This window comes from Podarcis gaigeae (assembly GCF_964106915.1).
Source record: "Podarcis gaigeae genome assembly, chromosome: 15".
Lineage (NCBI taxonomy): Eukaryota > Metazoa > Chordata > Lepidosauria > Squamata > Lacertidae > Podarcis > Podarcis gaigeae.
This window is the reverse complement of record NC_139692.1, coordinates 14,464,417-14,473,340: the sequence shown is the minus strand read 5'-3', so window position 1 is coordinate 14,473,340 and position 8,924 is coordinate 14,464,417. Positions and strand designations below refer to the sequence as shown.

Genomic DNA, 8,924 nt, shown 5'->3' with positions numbered 1-8,924 from the left:
TTGCACCAGCTGTGTTGCTAGTTCAAAAAAAGGGGGGGGGGGTTGATTTGTGGGATCTGTCTCATGCTTTATGATATGCAGTATTACAGAATCCTGGCTGAGCCAGCAAGGCAGTTTTGCTGGCAATTTCTTGCGTTTGTTCAGCTGCTCAAGAACATCATGGGCAATATAATTATAACACACATGCACATGCATACACTATACATTCTGCAGCTGAATGCAGCTGCAGCCGAGGAGAGACAAAATAAATAAATGTGTAATGTTTAATAATAAAGTTTCTTTCTTCCTTCTTTGTCCATGACACAAGTAACTGGTCTTTTAGCCCAGATACTGACCGGTGGAGACCCATCTCTATCTCAGAGGCAGGGGTATTTCTCAGAACTTCTACAGTACCTAATCCACTTAACTGGGGCTGCCAGGATTGGACCTCATACCTTCTGCATGTAAAAGAGGTACTCTGTCACAAAGCTACTATGACACCTGTTCCTTCCATGGAGCTAGAGATTATCAAGCCTCTCTATTTCAAAACAAAGATTTACTAGGGAATAAGATTCATAACCATGTTCAAAGTTGCTGTCATCTGCTTCTCCTCAACACCCCCTCCCCACCCATTTTATTTATTTTCTTTTTATGTTGTGCATAAAGGACCACAAATTGGCACAACTCCACATTTACCAAGGCTAAACGTTTACATATACACAATAGCAAAAAGATGAGCAAAAAGAAAGGAATTCGCCAAGGTTAAAGTTGTGGTTGGCAAGTTTAACTCCTACTCCACCCCCAGAATGTACTAGGCAAAAGGATAATAGAGATTTAAAGTTCTCACACATGCCAGAAGATTTCCAAAGACTTAAAAGAGTGTGTCCATTCAGCTACAGGGATGGAGGAGGGAGGAATAACTGCATAGTGTGTGGAGTGTGAATAAATGTAAAATAACAGAAGGCAGCAAGAACAATTAGGCTGTGCTCACACTCCCATGTACTGCACACTCACTGGCTTTTTAATCCATGATCACATAACAAAAATGCAAATACATCATGCCCTTTGTTATGAAATGCTACTGTTTGAGGTGCTGCTTCTCAAACCAGCTTCACGCTAACTGGCCTCCTTAAGCTGTTTCTAATTTATCTCTTGCCAAGGTGTGAACACTTCTGAAAAAGCGTAAACAGAAAGGTAACAAAGCCCTGCAGACGTGAAGTTGGGGGAACAAGGATAAAAGGAACCAATTTTTTTTGTATGCTAAATTTATATCCTGCCATTCCTCAAAAGGAGCCCAGCTTGCAGTAAGCGTCCTGTAGAAGGACAGGATTTGGGGGTTGTCATGAGGTTAAAAAAAGGGGGGACAGCTCAATTCCCTGTGCTATATAGGGATGTTTCAGGAGGAAGGCAAAGGAAAGGAGTGTATTTTCCTGCCTCCAGAATCACCTCCCTTCCACTGGTCTGGACACAGGAGGGGAAGCGTCCTTGCCAGGGCTGGATTTACGTTTGATGAGGCCCTAAGCTACTGAAGGTAATGGGACCCTTTATATGTCCAGCTGTCCTTTGTCAACAACAAATTCTCGCTGTTTTTTGTGTTGAATATATGCTATATGGTAATTTATGGACCTAATAGGTATCTAAAGCCATTTGCACATGTAGAATGTAGGCACCCTATATATAGAAATGAGCAAACCAGTGATATTTTAGGGAGCAGGCTAGCAGGCTGGGCCCATTGCTTACATCACAGGAGCCTACACAACACAAAAAACTGTTACTGTATGTAGGTTTTATTTTGTTTTTTATCTTTTTTTACCTTTAATTTTTTGGGGGGGCCCCAAGAGTGGGACCCTAAGCTATAGCTCATTTAGCTTATACGTAAACCCGGCCCTGTTCCTGGGACATGGCTGCCACCCATAGCTGTCAACTTTTCCCTTTTCTTGCGAGGGATCCTATTCGGAATAAGGGAATTTCCCTTAAAAAAGGGGAAACGTTGACAGCTATGCTGCCACCCCTTCCCCTGAACAGGAAACTTCACTGAAGAAGTGGAGACAACCTTTAGTGTGGCAGTCTCACATGCAATCCTTATTTCCGGACTTACCAGTTTTGCCGTACCCCTCAGGAAATGTTTTACACTAGGGGTGGCGGCCGTCAGGCCCTTCCCCTTTCCTCCAGGCTCATTTCCCAGAAGTTCAAGACCTCTTGAAATATGCACCTCCCTTCCTGGAAAATATCTGAAAGGCCACACCAAGCTTTTGAGGCCCAGCTGAAAGAGAAGAGATAACAAAAATTAAGGAAAACGTGCCCGCGCAAATGACAAGATTACAGTTACGCTTCCTGAAAACACTGTGATAAGTAGCAGCACTGCTGCTAACGAAAACAAATTATAGTCGTAATGCTCACAGAAAAGGGTGGACGGAAGGGGGAATCAGGATTTTTATGTCTGTTGTTACTGTTATCTTTCTTCTCGCATTCAATAACATATTAAATAATGTGACCCAATGGACGGCTCCCCACTGCCACCTTCCTCAACCCAGTGTCCTCCACATGTTGTTGGGCTACAACTCCCATCATCCCCAGCCAGCATACCTAATGGTCAGGGATCGTGAACACCAGGGTTGGAGAAGACACTAACAATTTTTTTTACACACACACACACACACACACACACACACACACCACACATACAGATGCACCATGGTCTTGTGAACTAATCATTATTATTATTAACTACAATTATTGGTAGTAGCAACAGTGGTAGAATTTGTGTAGTGCCATCAGTATGTTCTAGAGGAAAAGTCCATGCCCCAAGGAGTTTACAATCCAAATTTCAGCAGGAGAGGAGGAAGGCAGAGATGGGGGTGAACAAAGAAGCAATTTGTGGCTGTTACCATTGTGCCTGCTTAAGTTTAGCTATGGGCCAAGTTACAACTGGACATGGAAACTTGGAGGTTTATACCACAGAAGAGCTGAGTTTTGAGGAGGAAAAAAGGTTGCATCACACAGGTAGACAGTTTCAGAGACAGCATACAGACCATGGTGGCAGGGCAGAGACTTCGAGTGAACAGGAAAATCTCAGAGTATAGGTCTTGGGCAGAGATGTATGAGGAAAGAACTATGGGGAGATGAGGAGGTCAAGGACGGAAGATTCAGTCCATGTTCAGTACAGTGGGCTGCAAATTGAAACTCTGAACCTGAATTAACTCAAATTCTGAATATGTCACGAGCCTTACAACACTGGGGATGCAGGACAGAGATCTGCAACAGACCAGCTGCAAACAACCGAGGGAGCAAAACCATAGATGATATTTCTAGATATATAAATATTGAGAAATAGAGAGATAATTCAGCTTTGCATTCAACATAGTTTTACATTGGTCAGCACAAACAGCAACACAAATGTATTTAGGGGACAAAAGAATGTCTCAAGGCACTTGGGGTGTTGGAAAGATTTTTTTTTTCCAGAGGTATTTACTGTTGTCACTTCTTCCCCACTCTAGATGCCATCCAAAATGAATTTTGTTGTTGTTTAATTGTTTAGTCGTGTCCGACTCTTCGTGACCTCATGGACCAGAGCACGCCAGGCACTCCTGTCTTCCACTGCCTCCCGCAGTTTGGTCAAACTCATGTTAGTAGCTTCGAACACACTGTCCAACCATCTCATCCTCTGTCATCCCCTTCTCCTTGTGCCCTCCATCTTTGCCAATATCAGGGTCTTTTCCAGGGAGTCTTCTCTTCTCGTGAGGTGGCCAAAGTATTGAAGTCTCAGCTTCAGGATCTGTCCTTCCAGTGAGCACTCAGGGCTGATTTCTTTAAGATTGGATAGGTTTGATCTTCTTGCAGTCCATGGGTCTCTCAAGAGTCTCCTCCAGCACCATAATTCAAAAACATCAATTCTTCAGTGATCTGCCTTCTTTATGGTCCAAAATGAAGGGCCACCTATAAACACTCCTATCAATCTGCAATAGAATTAGCTAAACTGTTGGAACACCAAGATCTACTCATAGACACACATCCTGCCAAGCTCTATCTTCTGAGAAGGAGTGCAAGGATAAGACTGACATTGACATTTACAATCCATGTTTTCCAAGGTGGACAGGCCTGATTCATTTAGCTATGTTAAAAGGGAGGGAATGCAGCTGTGAGACCTGGAACCCGGAACGGGCTTTTTAAAAATATTCCATATTATTACAATGCCAAGTCAAAGCAAACCAAAGGAAGCATATTTCAGTTTACAGAATTTCTCAACCTTGAGTCCAAACTGCAACCTCCAGTTAGTTCCAGTGCAGTCAAAGCAAACCTAAGTCTTCTGAATTCATGGGTTACAACAGCCGCCTGCTGCCTCCTGGTCTGTTTTGGAGGTCAACATCCATCAGTGAGAGAATGCTGCAGTCCAAAACATGTGGCAGGCACCTGGTTGGGAAAGGCTGGGTTGCACAATGGGACCAACAGCAAGGTTAGGAGTAAACTACAGTTCCCAAGAATCTTTGAGGGGCAAATTGCTTTAAAGATATGCTTTATACCCAGCTAAAGCTGACAGAGGGCACAGTGCAGTGGCATAGAGACTGAGCTACACATCTGGAAGTCTCAAGCTCAAGCTAGAGAAGGGCCATAAGCTCAGTGGCAGAACATCTGCTTTGCATGGATCAGTTTCAGCTTGTTTCTTACTGGGGTAACTTTAGAGCTCTGTGTCCCCTGGAACACAGCCTGATCCTTGCTTTGCTGCCACCTTGATATCTGCCTTGCATTCAGCATGAACTCTGGCTTGCTTCACTTTGCCTTGTTATCCCCCCTGAACCTTCTCTCACCTTTCCTTGTGACTCTCGCCTTGCCCTACACCCTCTTTGAGCCTTGCTGCACCGCAGAGCACAACACCTTCCTCCTTGCAATGAAGGGGAGAGTGGCTAGTAATACTGGTTTATCTCATAGAAGTTTCTGTAAGGTTTACAGCTGGAAAATGCATATGACTTCCTTTGAACATGATAAAGCACTATGCACTCCTTAAGCATCATTGCATTTTAAGGAGGAGGTGCAGGGACAAAGAGCTGTTGTGGGTTTTAAAATGGGTGAGATAGGTGAAATAAGAGTTAGGCAGATAGCTGCCCAGTACGGGAAAGGAGTGGTGAATCCTTGTAGAAAGAGGATGGGGGGAAAATGCAAAACAAGAACTGGAGGAAAGAAGCAGGGCTGGTGGGGAGTGAAAAGTGGGGGGGGGGGAGTCATTGTGGCTCTCAGCCACATGGTTTTCGTTGTGGCCTCAAACTTGGCAGTCCCTTGAATGCACTTCCGCGATACATTTAGGATCAGTGCAACCTTCTGTACACTCACACCGCTCTCCAGCATTCTGTTTTATTGAGTTTTTCAGAATTACATCCAAGGTGGTGGTGGAGGAAGAACTAAAGGCTAGAACTTCTAGATCAGTTAATGCACTTACAAACGTTATCTTAAGCGCTGGAGCACATTCACAAACCGGAGAAACTGTCGTGGACACCACCCCACACCCAACTGACCGCAGCAGCAAGTGCTTTTATCAAGCCAGTGGTAGCTGGTGCCCATCAAGACTGTTGGAGCAGAACACAGGGAGCCCAAAGAGTAGGCAGTGCCCAAGCCAACAGCAGGCAGGGTTAACTAATTCTAGTCTTGTCCCCATCCTCAGCTTTCCTGCTGCCATGGCCTGGACTGGCTGTAAGTAAGAAGGCAGACAGATAGAGGCAGACAGGTTGGTGGGGAAGTATCCCACTTGCCCGATAGACCAGCATCCAGTGGGTCAAGCCTTCTTTCAACATGAGAAAAAGGAGGGTGAGGAGAACTTGTGGGTGGAACTATGCAGGCACATTGTGTGCCTGCAGTCACACAGTTCTTTATTTCTTTGACTTAACATGGTTCATAGGATTTGGGTTCCAGCCATCAGCGGAAGACTTTCTGTCTACCTGATTTCATGTTTGCTGCATCAAACTAATCCACAATTATCAGATCCCTCCCCCTTTGTTTTTTTTTTGCTGTATTCACTCCTTGTCTGTCCGTGATCCAACATGTGTCTACTCAAGCACACTAATGTTGGGATATAAAATATTAATTTATTTCAGAATAAAATAGCTTCTGTCCCTGTAATTGATGTCACTTGAGAGCATTGTTCATGGTGCACAATATACAATGGTACATCGGGTTACAGATGCTTCAGGTTACAGACGCTTCAGGTTACAGACTCTGCTAACCCAGAAATAGTACCTTGGGTTAAGAACTTTGCTTCAGGATGAGAACAGAAATCACGTGGCGGCAGCGCAGTGGCAGCGGGAGGCCCCATTAGCTAAAGTGGTGCTTCAGGTTAAGAACAGTTTCAGGTTAAGAACAGACCTCCGGAACAAATTAAGTTCTTAACCTGAGGTACCAGTGTAGTTCACCTTTTGCTCCGTGACCACATCCCAACATGCTTCACAAGCCGAGAAAGAATTTATCAGGTTTCCAAAGGCACAAAACAATACAGTACAGTGGTACCTCGGGTTACATATGCTTCAGGTTACATACGCTTCAGGTTACATACGCTTCAGGTTACAGACTCCGCTAACCCAGAATTATTGCTTCAGGTTATGAGGATGAGAACAGTTTCAGGTTAAGAACGGACCTCCGGAACGAATTAAGTACTTAACCCGAGGTACCACTGTACATTGGAAACATTTTACCATAACAATTAAGCTGTTTCCCAGCAGTTCCACTCATGCAATAGTCCCTTGCCAGCTCAAATGCCCTGAGCAAAATCCACCTGTTCCTTCTTACCAGAGGTATCTAATAAGAGCTACCTTATTAGAGGGCTCTGACTCACTCAGCACCAATGGAAAGACAGCGAGTACTGTAATATACAGCACTTTTGTTCTGGGACCTGGCCTTTGTCTGATCCTTTGATGTCTACAAAAACCAGGAAAAAGTTTTGGGTATATTCCACCTGCTGAAAACCACGGGGCGATGCAAAATAATGGGACTCCCAGCATGAATATAATTACAGCTATGTATCTTGGGAAATAACTTCCCATACGTCAGTGTCTACTTACAGTCAGTGAAATACAAACTCCCAACTCCAGTGCAGGTGCTGCTTATTATTAAACAGTGTGAAACTTTCTCCTGTCAAATTACCTCCACGAAATGATACTGCGGTTGGTTGGTTGTACATAATTCCTTTTAATTTTCTGGGCAGTTACTCAAGCAAAAACTTCAAAGTAATCCATTTGTCCTTTATGGAGCAACTTGCATAAACAGCAGAGGAAATAAATTATAACAAGGTAGGTAAAAGTTCCATGTATGAATACTAAAAGGTCGTCTGGCCACTGGCAGAGTGCTTTGTCTTGTGATGTCATGGGCACAACGTTAGTATTACTGTGGATCTCAAATTTTCTTAAAGTTTCTAGTCCCTCACAAATCAAGAGCAATGCTCTTTTTTCCTTTCCCTTTTTAACAAGTTGTGGAGTAAGCATGGACCAATGGTACCAAACAGTATGAGAAACAGCCTTATTAGAAAAAATAACCAATAAACTGAAACTGACACGGGGACAAATGGAAGAAGGCACCTTCACCCCGGTATGGCTCCCTTTTATCACATGCACAGCCCGACAAGACAACAACAAGAATCCACCAACAGCATACGAATCAATAAGGCTAACCTGATTCAAAAACACCCACCCACCCCACTCACACATGATAACAACGTTCACCACAGCCAATCACAAACGAACAACCGCACCCTAGGCCAGCCCCAACCTCTCTCACCACCAAAGGAACACAAGCGAATAGTAAAGAGAACCCACACAAGCGACACTGACACAAAACCCCACACATACGTTAAGTAAAATAGAAACATCGCCACCCGGACTCCACCCCAACTCACCATGGCCCCCTCCACCTCTCCCTCCCTTTCTTCCTAATGTAACACTAATGTCTCAACAAATGAAACTGATCTGTAGAAAACCTAACTTGAAAAAAGAGACATTGCACATACTTTTGTAAACTAAGAAATCTTTAATAAAAATATGTTTTTTAAAAAACAAAAACAAGATGTGCCTGGAAATATGGGATAAGGATCTGGAAAAGCTCTTGAAGAAGAAGAAGAAGAAGAAGAAGAAGAAGAAGAAGAAGAAGAAGAAGAAGAGGAGTTTGGATTTGATATCCCGCCTTATCACTACACGAAGGAGTCTCAAAGCGGCTAACATTCTCCTTTCCCTTCCTCCCCCACAACAAACACTCTGTGAGGTGAGTGGGACTGAGAGACTTCAGAGAAGCGTGAATGGCCCAAGGTCACCCAGCAGCTGCATGTGGATGAACAGAGACGCGAACCCGGTCCCCCAGATTACGAGTCTACTGCTCTTAACCACTACACCACACTGGCTCTCATTGAATACAACTTTATACTCAGTGAATACAACTTTATACTCCGTGAATACAACTTTCAAGCTCCATAGATGTCTCAAAGCTCCTCTTGAGCAAGTTGGTTACATTTCCTTATCTACCTTGCTTACTTACAATGGGGAAGGGACGTAACTCTGTTGCAGAGCATCTTCCCCAACATCTCTAGGCAGAGTTGGAAGAGACTCCTGCCTGCCCCAAACCCTGGAGATCTCCTTCTAGTCAGCATAGACAACAGGGACCTAGATGGACCAAAGGTTTGATTCAGTATAAGGCAGCTTCTTTGTCATTGTCATCTTATATATTTATTTATATCCTGCTCTTTTCCTTGATAAAGAATCAAGGAGGCTTACAGATTAAATAAGAACACCAAAAACATAGAAAAACTGCCATACATTATAGTCCTATGTTCCTATAGAATCCCAAAAGATGTCATACAAAAGTCTGGGCAATACTTGTGTAGCATTCAAGGATTTCAGGCAGTGGCATAGCATGGGTTGCCAGTGCCTGGGGTCGAGAGAAGGGGGACTTGGAGGGAAATGGATGGAGTACACATG

General features: G+C 43.9%; 1 protein-coding gene across 10 annotated transcripts in view; it reads right to left on the bottom strand.

Annotated features, from left to right (window-relative positions):
* ST3GAL4 (ST3 beta-galactoside alpha-2,3-sialyltransferase 4) overlaps positions 1–8,924 on the bottom strand; it is a 181,411-nt gene that overhangs the window by 84,382 nt on the left and 88,105 nt on the right. For all 10 annotated transcript variants that reach the window (XM_083713727.1, XM_083713726.1, XM_083713731.1 and 7 more), the window contains one exon: positions 2,078–2,242. The gene's annotated coding sequence lies outside the window, so the exon portion shown is untranslated. The remainder of the gene's footprint in view (positions 1–2,077; positions 2,243–8,924) is intronic.